At 42.1% G+C, this 16893-nt stretch overlaps 2 long non-coding RNA genes across 14 annotated transcripts in view; one reads left to right on the top strand and one right to left on the bottom strand.

The window, feature by feature from the left end:
* Positions 1 to 16893, top strand: part of LOC309334045 — a 69596-nt gene that overhangs the window by 5330 nt on the left and 47373 nt on the right. For 3 of the 12 annotated variants that reach the window (XR_014152793.1, XR_014152794.1, XR_014152795.1), the window contains exons 1-2: positions 9 to 138; positions 2038 to 2109. This is a non-coding gene — a long non-coding RNA (uncharacterized lncRNA). Of the gene's footprint in view, positions 1 to 8; positions 139 to 2034; positions 2140 to 2515; positions 4345 to 4390; positions 5600 to 7133; positions 7779 to 16893 lie in introns of those variants that run through there. The other 9 variants (XR_014152791.1, XR_014152792.1, XR_014152796.1 and 6 more) reach the window with 8 other exon arrangements.
* Positions 11422 to 16893, bottom strand: part of LOC309334058 — a 117334-nt gene continuing 111862 nt past the window's right edge. For both annotated transcript variants that reach the window (XR_014152809.1, XR_014152810.1), the window contains one exon: positions 11422 to 12825. This is a non-coding gene — a long non-coding RNA (uncharacterized lncRNA). The remainder of the gene's footprint in view (positions 12826 to 16893) is intronic.

Below are 16893 nucleotides of genomic sequence, written 5' to 3' on the forward strand. Positions count from 1 at the left end.
GCTTCGCCTCAGAGGAAATGGCGAGCAGCGCCTGCAGGGAAGAGTTTTATTTAGCAGCTTCGCTTCGCTTTAATCGGCCAAGGCGGCGTGCGAAGGCGTAATCCCCCTCTACGTCTGTCCTCACAACTGCCCTGCGAGGTAGGCCAGGTTGAGAGATTTTGTCGTCTTCATTCCCTGCCGTGTAGTTATCTCTTCAGACGGCCGTCGCGCCGCGACAGAGTCAGGTCGTGCATCCACAGCATGGCAATCCCCTTCCAGAGGGATACGGATTTTAAACAGTGTGTGGGTTTATTTCACTGTCATATATCTCATCTAGACATAGTGCAAGTTGCTGAAATGTGACCTAGCTGTAGAGTTCTCTCTTATAACGATTAGTGATAAAGTTGTTTATTATCATCATCATCATCATCATCATCATTATTTATATAATGTAGGAATAAATAACCCCTGGCACAGGTCTGATGCAGCACTCCCAGGATTTTTTTTCTGCACCCAATAAGATAAGACCCCACAGATATTGGTGGCAAATACCGGTATATTGCACCAGGTTGGGCAGATTTAATCCTCTCCACCAAGCCCAGCACCCCAATGTAAGTCCATGATCATCAGACTGATCATGTTATGGCCAGGATGAAGTAACAACCCTTCACTTGGATAAGCTGAGGAGCTGTGTAAGAGTGCTAAATGGCAACACCCAACCAGCATGAGAAATATGGAGGTTTGGCCAATGGTGAATATGGTAATCGTGTGCGTTTGTAGATACATATTTCTAGTAATCAGATAAGAGGGCAGACAAACCAAAGTACTTTCCACAACACATTGAAAATTAACTTTGAAATACTTTGAAACCTGCATTCAGGTTCTGCTTGTGGGTTTCCTATAGGCACCTTGGCAGCCACTGTGAACCGAATGCTGGACTAGATGAGCCAAGGGCTTGATCCAGCCAGGACTTTTGTTTTTAATATACATGTTTTTATTCATTTTTAGGTCAACAGAATTATACAACCAACAAAGAACATTACAACATATTAGTCGACACAACATGCTACAAGAATAAAAGTTATGAATGTTCCATATATCTGTATTGGCTTAATTCAAGAAACCATTCTACAAGCTTAAATGAGAGTGTGGTGGTGATCTTTTGTGGTCTTCTGTTTTCACCTAGTCTGGAAACGGTTACCAAGTGCTGTAAAATAGGGTTACCAGACGTTCCTGGTTCCCAGGGACAGTCCCAGGATTTGCAAATCTGTACCTGGACAAATTCCATCCCTGGAATGTCCCCAGATTTGCAAATCTGTCCCTGGGAAATGTGGCAGTGGCAGTGGCAGCCTCAGCAGCCGGAGCCAGCCTGGTAGCGCAGTTGGCTCTGGCTGGCTTCAGGAGCTGCTTGCTGCCTCTGCCACTGCCGAAGGGGAACTAGGGCCGTCCGGTGGTACAGATCTCTTGCCCCCTTCCCCCTTTGTTTTGACAGATTGGGGGAGGCTTGGGAGTCACATGCGGGCAGGCGGGCGGGTGTCGCCCAGGAGGGGTGAAAGGCGCATGGTTTCTCTGCCAGGCAAGGTGCAAAGCCCTTTTTTTGCACCCTGTGAAACATAAATGTGCAGAGTTTCTTTAAAAAAACTGGGCAGTAGCGCACTGCCCGCCCGTGACTCCTGAGCCTCCCCTGATCAGTCAAAACAAAGGAGAAAGGGGGCAGGAGATCAGGGGAGGCTCAGGTGTCACAGGCAGGCAGCGCTCTGTTGCCCAGTTTTTAAAAAACTGCATTTATGTTTCACAGGGTGCAAAAGAAGGGCTTTGCTCCTTTATACAATATGCATGTGTGCTTTTGCCTCGCTATCTCCACTACTGACTCCCTGTTGCTACTCAGCTTCCCCCCCCCCCCCAAAAAAAGTGTCCCTGGGTTCATTGAAAAAAATCTGGTAACCATACTGTAAAAGGAAAAGTGAGCTGACTTGCCTTGAGTAACTTTCATTTGATTAGTTAATTCTTTTGTTATTGCAATTGACCAAACTGTTGTGTACCATGTGTCCAAAGCAGGACTGGCCCAAGAGATTTTGTCACCTGAGGGAAACCACAAAATGGCGTCTACCTGCTGCCAGGCAAGAAGGGGTAAGTGGAGATCTACATTGGGGGCAAGGGGTGTGTGTTATGTACTGAGTTGACTAGGATCCAAACTGCAGCAGTCTGATTGGTCCTAGAACAATAGGATCCAAAATGCAACAGTCTGATTGGTCCCAGAACAATAGGCTCCAAAATGCAGCAGTCTGATTGGTCCTAGAACAATGCAGCAGTATGATTGGTTGGCAGGAACCACCCAATCAGGCTCCAGATAGAAGTGAATCCACAACCTGATAGGCTTACAGTAGAATTCCAGAATTAGCCAATCATGTGCAGCCCATTGTGTAAATAATGTATATAAAGCAGATACTTTGAGGGGACATTCATTCATTCCTCCTCACCACTATGAGCTGAATAAAGAGCATGAAATCACTTTGCGACTCTGAGTATATTTCAGGGGGACAAAGATCTACATTGGGGGCAAGGGTGGAGGAGACCAGCAGTGCCTCCTAGTCACCAAGAGACTACTGTAGATGTGGCATGGGGGACCAGATCCAGCCTCCAAGGAGCGCAAAACAGCTGTTGCTGCCACCACGGCAGCAGCAGTGGGCAGTACATTCATTAATAGCCCCTGTGGATCCTGCCGCCTGAGGCAGTTGCCTCACATTGTCAGCCCTGATTGAAAGTAAGACCCTCTGCATTATGCCAGGGCTTAAATGTTAAATCTGTTCTTCTTCAGGGTCCACAGCAATCTTTACAATAGCCATGTAAGATAAGTCAATATGAAGTTCTAGTAGTTACAGAAACTATCTGTTTATTTTGTGGATTTGAATGTACATAGATTTGTGATATCGTCAGTATCTGCGTATCTTAAATGTTACCTGATTCTATCTACATATGATGTGTTAAAAAGGAAGAAATTGAGTTTTTGCTTACATAATTTGCTATGACAATGCCTATTTAATATTTATCAAGTCTCAACTGATATGAATAGGATCATAGAACCATAGAATTGTAGAATTGGAATGAACCCAAAGGTCATCTAGTCTAACCCCCTGCAATACAGGAATGGAAGATATGTTTTTGTTGAATCTACTCAGTACTTGTTTTTTTCCTGATTAAATATCCAGGAAGATATGCCAAGATATCAAAAATCAAAACTGTCAAGTTATTCAGAACTATACTATTGCATAAGTCTGATTTTATAAGTAGTCTTGGTACGTTGTTGTATCTGAAGCTGGAAAATGCATTTTCATTTACAGAAGGCAACAAAATAATCCTTTAACAATCACTGCTTATTTGTAACCTTAATTCATAGTGTAATTTTGAGATTGTTCATCAGTAGTATAAGTCAGAGAGTTTTAAGAGTAGGGATGCGGTTAGGAATGTTGTGTCTCAGTAAAAGTTCCTGGGTAAAACAGCTGTATTAGGTAAAGGGAAATGGAGTGAGCGAGTGACAGACTTTTTTGTGTGTTCACATCTTCCAAAAGTTTCTTTGAAGCCAGTAGTATTTAATTTAACTAAAGGAAAGAAGAATTCTGTCTCTCTTGCCTTGCCTAAGTTGGCAAAAGCCCTGGCTCACACTACTAGAGATGCAGCGGGGAATGCAGGTAAGAGCAGGAAAAGCTATTTGTCTTTAAAAAATTAAATTAATTTGGATTTTTTATTATTATTATTTCAACAGTACAGGACAACAGAGGTAGGCAAAGTGGTGCCCTCCAGGTGCTGTGGACTACAATTCTCATAAACCTGAGCCACAACATTTGGAGGGTACCATGATGCCCATTTGTAGCATTGGGGTTCAAACTGCTGAAAGAAAGGGCTTCTTTGGGGTAACACTGCAGGTTGCTTTTAAAGATATATACCTCAGATATTCATAATTGTCCTTCGGCTTTTGGAAAGATGCGGGAAAGTCATCAGATTTTGCACATTTGCTGATTGAGAAATAAGATGCCTTCAGCACCACTTTTTCTTTTATCCTTGGCTTCATGCTGAGGTAATCTGCGCAGGAAGAAGAACTCATTACCATGAGTTCTCCTTCCTCTACTCATTATTATGTCCTCTTCCAGAAGCAACTGAGAATGTCCTCTGTAGCTGCTAGCTGAAAATATTTTTAAAGATAGGTAGGATAAAGATTAAGTCCTCTGTATCCACAGTCAAAGATGGTGACCTCAAAAGTACGGATCATGTCTTCTCATTACTGCTTTTAAAAAAAAAGACTTTTAGATACCTGCTGTGAATGGAATGTTCATTCTGCATTTAAAATTATTTTACCCTTGCAAGGCAAGGGTATTTCCATGCTCCCTGTAAATTGTACCTTTCTTTTTTCAAGTGAAGCCCATTGCAATTTGATGTTCCCCACCGTTGGCTTCAGTACTTCATGGAATCATAGAACTGTAGAGTTGGAAGTGACCATGAGAGTCATCTAGTCCAACACCCCTGTAATGCAGGAATCTTTTCTCCAATGTGAGGCTTGAACCCACTATCCTGAGATTAAGAGTCTCATGCTATCCCTCAGTGTCTTGAATCAACATATTCTGATTCAGACTCCAGAATTTGTAGTTGATGAAGAGAGAAAGTTTCATTTCTAATTGGAAACTAGCTGCACAAAGGCAATGGATAATTAGGGAGGATAACAGTCCAGAGATAGCCAGAGATTAATGCTACAAATTTCACCTCAGTGCATGCTGAAAAAACTACAGGCAGTTCATGTTGGCTTCTGAATACACTGAATACTTGCAGGTCTGTTTCCCTAGTTGTTAGGACTAAACCTGCCTATTCATTGCCCTACAGTCCTCTGTGGAAAGTCAGGAAGTCCTTAAAGAATATTCTAGAGTCCATAATCCAAGAAAATGAGCTTTGAATTTGGATAGCTTTGAGGTTTTTTAATCTGTTTCATTCTGGTGTAAGGGAGATTTGTCTGGTGTCTTCATTATATATCTTGAGGTGCCTCTTCAACCTGGCGTTGGCTGATTAACATTCTACAGCCTTTTAAATGTTTTTGCGGTGCGTGTGTCATTATTGTGTTGTTTTTGTTTTAACTATTTATTTATGCTTTTACTTTTTATATTTTTATCTTGTGAAGTGCCTTGAGATCTTGTGATGAAGGGTAGTACCGTATTTTTCGCTCTATAGGACACACTTTTCCCCCTCCAAAAATTAAGGGGAAATGTGTGTGCGTCCTATGGAGTGAATACAGGCTCCTTGGCTTCAGCGATAGCCTCTGAAGCGCAGAGGGAGCGCTCCTAGTCCCACCAGGAGATGCTGGGGACTGAGCCTGATGCCTTCTGCATGCTAAGCAGTTGTTCTACCACTGAGCTATGGCCCTAGCTCACAATATTGCTGTCAGGATAAAATGGAGAAGGTGGAGGCTGAAGTGTGTATGCTCTGTGGAGGAAAGGTGGGATAGAAGCATAAGAAGGAATAAAGTGTGTAAACTAGCCTATAAGTGAATAAACTACAGTATATTTTTAACTTACTCTCCTAATAATTTGTATATAAATTATTAAAGTGGTATATAAATTTTGTTAAATAAAAAAAGAGGAAATGTTCAGACTTTCAAACAGTATGTTATGCCTGAGCCTTCGTTGCTGAAATTCCCAACAGCATTTTCATGTTCACAAACACCTGATGAAGGAACCATTGTGACATAATCCATTCAAGCAGAGTGAGGGGGCAACAGGCTGTCAACAGTGGCAGTAGTTGGGGGCTCCCATCTACTCAAAAGCCACAGAAAGTCTTTTCATACTGCCTGAGGAATTAATCCCTTATTTAACATTCATAATTGCTGGATCGATTTAACAGGACTGGAGCTAACATTTGCTTGGATTTGGCACCATTGATAGGGAACTGCCTGCTGCATCCTCCACTTTGAAGTCACCCTGGTCTTTGGGCCTCCAGCACCTTCTTCAGCATGTCCAACCCATCTAAGAGGCATATGATACTGGTGCTCCACTGGGTTAGGAAGAAGCCCCTGACAGAGAAGCCGTGCTCTACCATCTCGGCCAGACCTTCTGCCTCTGCACCGGCTTGCAACACTCCTCACATTTCACCCTACTTCACGAGGAGCAAGACACAACCCGCTCCGCTCAGGAGGTCCAGCAGGCGCAAGGTGCTGTGATTGCCAAATCTCACCGACTCCAAGTTTTTAAGATCTGTCATTGGCACCGTTGGCTGGAAGAGAGCCCGCAGGTGTGGCAAGCAAAAGAGACTCCAGCGGGAACAGGAAAAGGGGTGAGGGCTAGGCTAAAGGCAAGAAGGCTCCAAAGCTATTTGCGGGGTGGGATTGCTTTGGAAGATGCCTTCTCACAATCTCTACCCTTGAACCATGTAAGGACATAAGAAGTGCCTGCTGGATTGGCCTGTCTAGTCCAGCATCTTGTTCTCACAGTGGCCAACCAGAGGCCTGTGGAAACAAGAGCATTCTGTATTCCCTTCCTGCATCTTCCAGCAACTACTGTTCACAAAGGTTACTGCCACTGACTGTGGAGGTAGAGCATAGCCATCGTGCCTAGTGGCCATTGATAGCCTTTCCTGCATAAAACCATCCAAGCTGGTGGCCGTCACAGCTTTCTGTGGGATTGAGCTTCCAGAGGGGTAGCTGAGCATGCCTGCTGCAGGAAAAACAGGCATTAAAAGCACATTTCTCCCAAAGAATCCTGGGAATTGCAGTTTGTAAAGGGTGCTACAACAGTTCCCAGGATTCTTACAGGGGAGAAGCAATAATGCTTTTAATGTATGGTGTGTACACAGCCTCAAATTAGCTCCATCAGTTCTGTAATACTAGAGCAAAGATAATGCATATTGTTGTTGTTGTACTTTTATAAATATTATAAAACCCATTCCTGCAAGCCATGTAGTCTGGAATAAACTCAGTCACCCCTCCCATCATTAATTGTTTCTACTAGGTGGGGAGGGGTGTTGGATCTGCTTCCCTGCCTTGAAGAAAGGCGCAGGTCAGATGTGTGCCCAGACCTGGCCACGCTTCGCAAGAGAGGTGTGTTGGTTCAAGGTGGCCACGCTGCCTGCAATTTGCACTCCTTCCTGACGTGTCTTCCCCAAACCCCTTCTTCCAGAGGCTGTGTTGAAGTTTTCCATCACGTGGAACACAAACTGGCAGAACTAACTCGAGGCTCAGGCAGTGGTGGAAACCCTCCTCAAGCATGAGACGCCAGAGAGCCTCTTGCAATACGAAGGGATCAAAGCAGCTGTGGAGTCTCTCCTACCATACACGGCACTTACAGAGGCTGGGCCGGTTACTGCAGGCCTCCATGTTCCTTGATTTTATGTGACAAAATGTGAAGTTGCCTGATGCTGCCAAGTGGGACGAGGAGATGGACACGTGATGAGCTTTATTTATTTATTTATTTATTATTAATTTTATTGAGTACAAATTAGAAAAAAATACAAATATACAAAAAAAGGAAAACACATGTAACCAATAAAAAATTAGAAAACATTTTACCTCTTCTGATATTTACAATTATTTGCACCTCTACAAAACAATATTCACAATAAAGACAAGAAATGAAAGGTAAAATATAAAAGAAAAGAACAAGAAGAAGATAAAAAAAGAAGAAGATAAAGAATAAGATCAAGAATGAGAATTTTAAAAGTAGATAAGTATTCACTATACACAGCCATTTCCAATCTATATTTATGTTCAGTTAAGTATTGTCATCATATCCTTATCTATCTTAATTAAAATATTTTTAAAAGACTTCCACCGTTTGCCTCACGAGTTTTTGATAGTCGATTTGTCAAAACTTCTGTTCTTCATATTTTTCCTTTGGGCTGCGCTCCGAAGGCTTCAGGGATCTTTGAGGCTGGTGGTGGGGCAAAGCAGCGCTTCCCCCCACTGCCAGCCCCACAAGCTTGGGGGGCAGCGGGAAGGCGGCGCACAGCCTTTGCGCTGCTCCCCGACCTGGTCTTTGAGGCTGGCAGTGGGGAAAGCAGTGCTTCCCCCCACCGCCAGCCCCACAAGCTCGGGGGGCAGCAGGAAGGCGGCGCGCAGCCTTTGTGCTGCTCCCTGACCTGGTCTTTGAGGCTGACGGTCTTAGAGCAGCACTCCCCCTCCCCCGCCAGCCCCAAAGAGCAGGTCAAAAGGAACCCCAGGCCTCCGGAGCCCAGCGGGAACTCCCGCCATGCTCCTGAGGCTTCGGGTTGCCTACACTGAAGCCTGGAGAGCGAGAGGGGTCAGTGAGCAGCGACCCCTCTCACTCTCCAGGCTTCCAAGGAACTCCTGCTGCGCTCTGGAGGCTTTGGGTGAATGCACCTTGAACGCACAAGAAAAAATTTCTCCCCCTCTCTGCACAGCACCCCTTCAGTGAAGCGGCAGGAGAAATGGAAGGGGCTCCGTTTCTTCTGCCGCTTCGCTGAAGGGGCGCTGAGCAAGAGGGGGAGAATTTTTTTTTCTTGTTCTCCCCCTCTAAAACAAGGTGCGTTCTATGGTCGGGTGCGTCCTATAGAGCGGAAAATACGGTATATAAATCTAATAAAATAAGATACTGAGAGAGACTGAAGGAACTGAAGGAGGGATGGAAAGAGTAATGGTCTGGTTGTGTGTTTGGCAATGCTGGCACTATTGGAGAAGAACAAAGAGTGAAGATGAGATACTGTAGCTGTAACGAATGGGATTTAAGAATGGGGATTTCTGGGAAGAGAGCTGCAAGAAGCTTGCTATGTTAGCTTTGATAATTAACATAAAACTTCCATGTTCACAGGCAGTGTACCTCTGAATACATGATTTTGGGGACAAATAACAGGGGAGGGCTGCCTGTTTGTGTTCTTCCTGGTTCTTCCTGGTTGTGTTCTGGTAGAACACAGTGCTGCGTAGGATAGTTCTTTTTTTAATTTAGTGCAGTAATCCTGACTATGTGAAGGCCTTGTTTATGGATCTGGCCTTGTTTGTCTCAAACTCTTGGCATTTGTTTCTTCCTTTTATGATGGAGATACTTACTAAGCAAGCAATGAAATCTTTCCCGTTTTGGTGTCTAGCTAGAGGCAGCACAGCATTAGTTGTTTGTTTGTTTGTTTAATTTGTATACCATCCTTTATCTGATGATCTCATGGTGGTTCACAGCATAAAAATACTAGATAAAAACACAAAATACATAATAAAGGCAAGAACAAAAACAAAACAAAACCCCCTCCCACAAAAACATTTAAAAGGATGCAGGATGTTAATCAGCCAAAGGCCTAGTTGCAGAGGAATGTTTTTGCCACGCACCTAAAGGTGGATAATGAAGATGCTGGGTGAGCATCCCTGGGGTAAAGGTAAAGGGACCCCTGACCGTTAGGTCCAGTCGTGGCCGACTCTGGGGTTGAGGCGCTCATCTCGCTTTATTGGCCGAGGGAGCCTGCGTACAGCTTCCGGGTCATGTGGCCAGCATGACTAAGCATTTCCTGGCGAACCAGAGCAGCGCACAGAAACGCCGTTTACCTTCCCGCTGGAGCGGTACCTATTTATCTACTTGCACTGCGTGTTTTCGAACTGCCACAAATAGGAGACATGCAGAAAAGGCCTGTGCTCATGTTGCCACCCTCTTGACCTCTCAAGGAGGAGGTACACGAAGAAGGGCATCAGATGATGATTTCAGAGTCCAAGTAGGTTCACAGGTATTTCACCTCTACCAGCAAGAAAATAATGCAGAAGAGAACATCCACCAGACTCTGAAGCAAACAAACGAATAAAGAAAAGCCCTCATGCCATGCAGGCTGGAGGCGGCACAGAATCCTGGAAAAGAACTGTTACAAAAGTTAGACACCACACCCACCCAATCTCTGCCAAACATGGCAAGATTCCAGGGGGTTCCAGGCTATGTGTTCCAGAGAGAATCAAGATGCAGCACAGACCATCGTACTTTTAGAAATATGGTTTAATTGACATATATTTACACCTTTAGTACAGATGTAAGTACAGAGGGAGTACAGATTTTACAACCTGGTCACCTTAAGTGGGGCTCCCCCACACATCCAGCAGTGAAGCCCAAGCCCGAAGGATCTCTTCAACTCTGCCTTCAGCCAGCCAGCCAAGATCGCTCTGGCCTTTTTCATCTAGTCTAAGCCTCCTGCCAAAGGCCCTAAACTCTTCCTGTGAAATCATGCCTAGTTACCCTGGCAACCTTCGAAATCCCCAGTGTCTGTTCACACCTCAAGGTGAGGGGGAAGGACAGTTCTTTTGCATAGCCAATGGCCCTCAGAGGCCCTGTATTGTTTCTTCATTGCCCTAGCTTGGCCAAGTCATTTTGCATAGGATAGCCCAGGAACTCCTCAGCAGGTTGTACTCCCTTCATATCCCAAATAATCAGAATCATACCATTTATTAATTTTTAGGGATTAGGGGGTCCCTGCCCCCGAAACCTATAACAGCACTGTGGAATATCCTGAACAAGGTCACATTCTGCTCAAATATACAGCTTGGACAAGGGACCCAGAGAACTTTGGCATCATTGACTGAAGCTGAAGCGATGGGCAAAGAAATATACTGCATATCAGAACTGGCTATTCTAGAGCAGCTCCTGGCTGCTTGTCTTGGAAACACAGCTGGGTCAGTAAATGTAGTTACCTGGGTATAAGGTTTCATACGAAGTCAGTGTGGAGACAAAGATGTAGGAAGAGCACATGAGACAGTTTCACCCATATGATCCCTAGAGATTGAGGATGTGAAATATCCCATTTGACCCTAAAAATTCCCACCAGATGGTTGCTCTCTTCAGGCCATTCATTCCACTAGAAAACTTGTGAGTAGTCTGTTCAGATAATTTTTGTACCTTCTCTGGGTAATTTGCCAGGGTAGTCTGAAAATCCTAATAAATTAACAATCCAAATCAATAAAGATGACCTTTAAAAGGATTGGGGATGTTGTGCCTTTTCAGATATTGATCTGAAGGAGAATGCTTGGTTAATGCTGATGCAACCATATTAAACAGTGTTTTATGCCTTCCTGGCATTCCCCTAGGTGGCCCCAGAACCCACATAACAGAATCTCAGGCTTCTAAGTGATTAAAAACATGTTCCCATCACTTCCTTTCCTCATGCTTTGAACTGTCAGGCAACCTTTCTCATCTTGTCTTATGAAACAGTAGTTTTTAAGAAATCTCAACCTAGTTGAGGATGGCAATGCAGTTTCTCTTCCTGAAAGCAGTAAGCATAAATGCAATCATTCTGCTCCTAGTCCTTATGACAAAATATGTATCAATTTCCTGGAGAAAATTGAAAGAAATGTAGCAGCTACCTGTTACATAGCTTTAAGTATTACACATGGCTGTTTTTGTGTGTGTCTGTATGTGTGTGTGTAAACAATAGAACAGCAGCAGCAGCAGAAAAAGCGTGGGGTGGGGTGGCAGAGACTCATTGGCAGTACAGTGGTACCTTGGGTTACAGACGCTTCAGGTTACAGACTCCACTAACCCAGAAATAGTACCTCGGGTTAAGAACTTTGCTTCAGGATGAGAACAGAAATCGCGCAGCGGTGGTGCAGCAGCAGCGGGAGGCCCCATTAGCTAAAGTGGTGCTTGAGGTTAAGAACAGTTTCAGGTTAAGAACGGACATCCAGCATGAATTAAGTTCTTAACCTGAGGTACCACTGTACTGATCTTTACAGCTTTCCCTGTCTGAATGGATTAGTTAAATTGCATGGAAAATTATTAATGTCACTATTGAGCCGCTATAAAATAAGAGGAGCACAGTATTGTGAGTAAATTCAGAGGCAGAGCAAATGCCACAGTATTTGTATCCCCAAAGGGTGGCACAGAAGTTTCCTAGGGACTGGGGCAGGAATTCTTTTATCTGCAGTAGCTATCACACTTCAGTGATTCCTAAGGGAAACTCTTGCTCCAAATGCACAACCATACCCCTGTGTTTTGAAGAAACCTGTCATTTTAAATAACAGCAGATGTTTTGTGTATGGATAGAGGGGCTACATTACAATAGCATCAATCTTTTATGGCTGGGGTTTGTATTGGCTGAAGGGCTTGTACAGAAAAGGCCACATAACACTGCTGCTGTGGAAGGGCTGCTCACTTAAGTTAAGATGTGCATGCATATAACAGATGAGAGCCTTTCAGGAAGCAAATGAAATCTATGAAGTAGATTAAGTGTGTTGCTTGTGTTCCTTGTGTGGGGTTCACTTATATCGTCTCTGCTCTTAAGTTTGTCAAAGAGAGAGAATTCTGGGAACATGTTGACAGTATGTCGCATGTCTAAGTGAGAGGAAATGGTGAGTTGCTTTCCCCATGCTTCATTCCCCTCTCAACACACATCCTTGTCTACATATGTAAATGATTACACAGATTTACACAAGGAACATGTGTTGGTACCTTAAGGTTGGAGGGAGAGCTTTGGAAAATAGATTCTTACTATCTCATAGCAGAGTTAGCACAAAGGCGATTGTTCCATGCATAAAGTTGGTTATATTTACATCCATCCTCATCCACTTTTAAACAAACCATTCCTCATGAAAATACTTAGGCTAGACTAAATCACAGACACTTAGCTTTTCAAATAAGTGGATATTTTACTCACAGAGGTTTCAGAAGTTACAACAAACAAATCTCCATCTATTGGTAGTAAAACAAAGAAGAAGAAAAAGCTACAAGTGACTTTAAAAAGGAAAGAACTTTGTCTCCTTACGAAAAAGGCTTGTGCAGTCTTTGGGTTAACAAAGATGCAGGCTATAAAATCTCCTTTTTGAGAGAGTCAGTTCATTGCAAGGAACTATGGCAGTTGTGAAGATGCAGTAGAACCATGTGCATCATCCTGAATTACCTGGAGGAATAGTAGGATAAATATGCTGTAATGATACCTATAAAATACCTGCAGCTGGAGGGTATGGCCAGTTAAGATGGTAACTTCAAGTTATCATTCAATAAGCTTGCTGCTGCTGCATTCATGTGATAGTAAAACTCTGTTCACCAGAGCAGAACTGTGATAGTGATTTTGCACAAGCAAAGTATCATATATATTTTTTACAACTATCCTGGGGGTATTATCCATGATCTTAACCATGTCTGCAGAGGCCTTGTGGATGTGAAGGGCTATATCCAATGTATTTGTATGCTGCTTGCATACACTTTAGTGCAAACAAAATTCATTGATGCAAACAGTGGCAACTTGGTTTGCTCTACCAATTGTGGGCATCCCAATGGCCAAATTGGCCTTGTGGTACAAACCTATGTTGAAATAGTTGAAGAGGGTTCTTTGCTGAGAGGTTGCCACTCTTACCTATATCGTTTGATGAAAGAATTATTTCACTTTGGTTTTAATAATGCATTTCCTTTTATAATTTTATTCTTTTTCAAGTTTTGTTGCCTGTAATTACCAGCTTCTACAAGCAGATAGTAATCTCTGCAATTTCAAGAACAAAGGAATAAGAAACAGTTGCTTTGTCGTGCTGTATCTTCGTTTGCATTCTTCCCCACATCTAGTCTCTAATTCTGCAATACTACCACTTGCAGCCAGATTTGAAGCACAGCAAGCAATTGCTTCCTTAATTACCTTTCTAATCATACTATATACAGGATGGTATCGCCATTTTTTAGAATGAAATTCTACCTAGGAAATATAATTTTCTCTCTGCTACTAATGCAGACAATTTTCCTGCTCTTTTTCATATGTCAAAATTGCTCTGTTTGAAATCCGAGCAAGAGTTTTCCCTTATCTAAAACTGCTAGCATGGCAGTTGAAAAAAAGACAAAAATTAAATACAGTTACAAATCTAGAGATTGAAGGAAGAATGGTTCAGAAGCCTGAAGAAATTAGGAAATGTTTCCAGAGATATTTCAAAGATCTCTATGCACAAGGGCCGCAGAAAGAATCTGAGATAGATCAATTTATTAAAACTAACGGATTACAAAAAATTCCTCAGGAAATGAGAACAACCCTGAATGTTAAAGTTACACAGCAGGAAATCGAGAGTGCCATACAGAACCTCCAATTAGGCAAATCTCCAGGCCCTGATGGACTTACCTCCAAATATTATAAGGTTTTGAAGGACTATTTGATACAACCCTTGATGGAGGTATGTAACCAGATTATGGAGGGTAAGAAGGCACCAGAAACGTGGAAAGAAGCTTTCATCACATTGATTCCTAAAACAGAAACTGAAAAGACTCAACTAAAGAACTACCGTCCCATCTCACTCCTAAACGTGGATTACAAAATTTTTGCAGACATTTTGGCAAATAGATTTAAAAAGGTATTGAATGAAGTGATTCACAAGGACCAAGCAGGCTTTCTCCCGGGTAGGCATTTGTTTGACAACACGAGAAACATTATTGACATCTTGGAACTCTTACAAACAAATATTAACACTAGAGCGGCGTTAATTTTTATTGATGCGGAGAAAGCCTTTGACAAAATTTCTTGGATGTTCATGAAGAAAAATTTGGAAGGGATGGGAGTGGGACGGGGGTTTGAAAATGGTATAGAAGCAATATATTCAGACCAAAAAGCTAAATTGATAGTAAACAATGTGGTGACGGAGGAATTCAATATTGAAAAAGGGACACGACAAGGGTGCCCTCTATCCCCATTATTGTTTATCTCGGTCCTGGAGGTGCTTTTGAATATGATTAGAAGGGACCGGTCAGTTCGGGGCATTGAGGTCGGAGTGAAACAATATAAACTGAAAGCATTTGCAGATGATTTGGTACTAACATTACAGGAGCCAGTTTCTAGCACAAAAAGAGTTTTGGATTTAATATCTGATTATGGTCGGGTGGCGGGATTTAAGTTGAACAAGCAAAAGACTAAGGTCTTAGCTAAGAACCTAACGTCTACAGAAACAGATGAGTTTTTGAAAGAGACAGGATTAAATGTGGTTAAAAAGGTAAAATATTTAGGGGTGTTCTTGACTTCTAAAAACTTGAATTTGTTTAAGGACAACTATGAGAAATGTTGGTCAGAAATCAAAAGGGATTTGGAAACTTGGACAAGACTAAAACTTTCCTTGTTAGGCCGAATAGCAGCTATAAAGATGAATGTTTTGCCGAAAATGTTATTTTTGTTTCAGACCCTGCAGATTGTGGACAAAGTGGTATGCTTCGGAAAGTGGCAGAGGGATATTTCTAAGTTTGTTTGGCAGGGCAAAAAGCCCCGAATTAAGTTTAAAATACTAACAGATGCGAAAGAAAGGGGGGGATTTGCCCTGCCAGACTTGAGGTTATATTATGAATCTGCAGCCTTCTGCTGGTTGAAAGACTGGTTTTTGTTAGAGAACACCGATGTCCTAGATCTGGAAGGGTTTGATAACGCTTTTGGGTGGCATGCGTATTTGTGGTATGACAAGGTTAAAGTTCATAAAATGTTCAAAAACCATATTGTTAGAAGAGCAATCTTTATGGTCTGGACAAAATATAAAGACTTATTGGAGAGTAAAACACCAAGGTGGCTTTCACCGGCAGAGGCCAAGGCACGTAAGAGACTTAACATGGAGGCCTACTGGCCAAAATATTGGGAATTAATAGAAAAAGATGGTGACAATTGGAAGCTGCAGAGTTTTGAAAATGTAAAAAGTAAGGTGCGAGACTGGTTGCATTATGCCCAAATTCGGGAAATTTTCAAAACAGACAAAAAGGTTGGGTTCCAGGTGGAAAAATCGAAATTAGAGACAGAATTGTTAGAACCTAAAGACAAATTACTTTCAAGAATGTATAACTTGCTGCTTAAATGGAATACACAGGATGAGACAGTCAAATCCGCCATGATAAAGTGGGCACAGGATATTGGACATAACATTATGTTTGAGGACTGGGAAAGGTTATGGACCACCGGATTGAAATTCACGGCATGTAGTGCCCTGAAAGAAAATATTATGAAAATGATATACCGGTGGTACATGACCCCAGTCAAGCTTGCTAAGATATATCACCTGTCTGATAATAAATGCTGGAAGTGTAAAGAGGCGGAAGGGACGTTCTTTCATCTCTGGTGGACATGTCCGAAAGTGAAGGCCTTTTGGGAAATGATCTATAATGAGTTAAAAAAGGTATTTAGATATACCTTGCCTAAGAAACCGGAGGCCTTCCTTCTGGGCATTGTAGACCAGAATGTGTTAAAGAAGGATAGAACTCTTTTTATGTATGCTACAACAGCAGCAAGAATTCTCATCGCAAAGGGTTGGAAGACACAAGATTTACCCACACTGGAGGAATGGCAGACGCAGTTGATGGACTATATGGAACTGGCGGAAATGACTGGCAGAATCCGAGACTTGGGAGAAGAAAAAATGGAAGAGGACTGGAAAAAATTTAAGGACTATTTACAAAAATATTATAAGCTGTATGAATGTTAAGAAAATGCACTTTTTAGGAAATATTAGCCCCAGCAATGGTAATTAGGTGAAATTAAAATTAAGGCACAAGAAAAGAGAGGTGAAATTAAGAAAAATCTTTATTGCATTACGTTTTAATCACAATATATAAGATCATGGTCACAATATCTTTGACTTTGGTAACATGAAATTGAAAGATACAATAATGAACTGAAAGATACAATAAGTAATGAAATAAGATAATAAATAGTTGAAGATTTTGTATTATGAACATTGGGTTATAAATATATTGAAAAGGGTAACATGACTAAATGAAAGATACAATAAGTGATGAAATAAGATAACAAAATGCTGAAATTGGTATTATAAATAACGCAGATTCGGGAAGATGTGGGGAAGTCCAAAAGATTCTGTAAAAGAAATATGATTTATGAAACTTTTGTATTTTATTCTTTGTTCTTTTTTATTCTGTAAAATTAATAAAAATATTTTTTTTTAAAAAAAAAGAGTTTTCCCTTATCTAGCGAACGATGAGTGATCTTGAGCCCAGAAATCAACACAAG

This window comes from Podarcis erhardii, assembly GCF_964252035.2.
Source record: "Podarcis erhardii genome assembly, chromosome: Z".
In the NCBI taxonomy this organism is placed as follows: domain Eukaryota; kingdom Metazoa; phylum Chordata; class Lepidosauria; order Squamata; family Lacertidae; genus Podarcis; species Podarcis erhardii.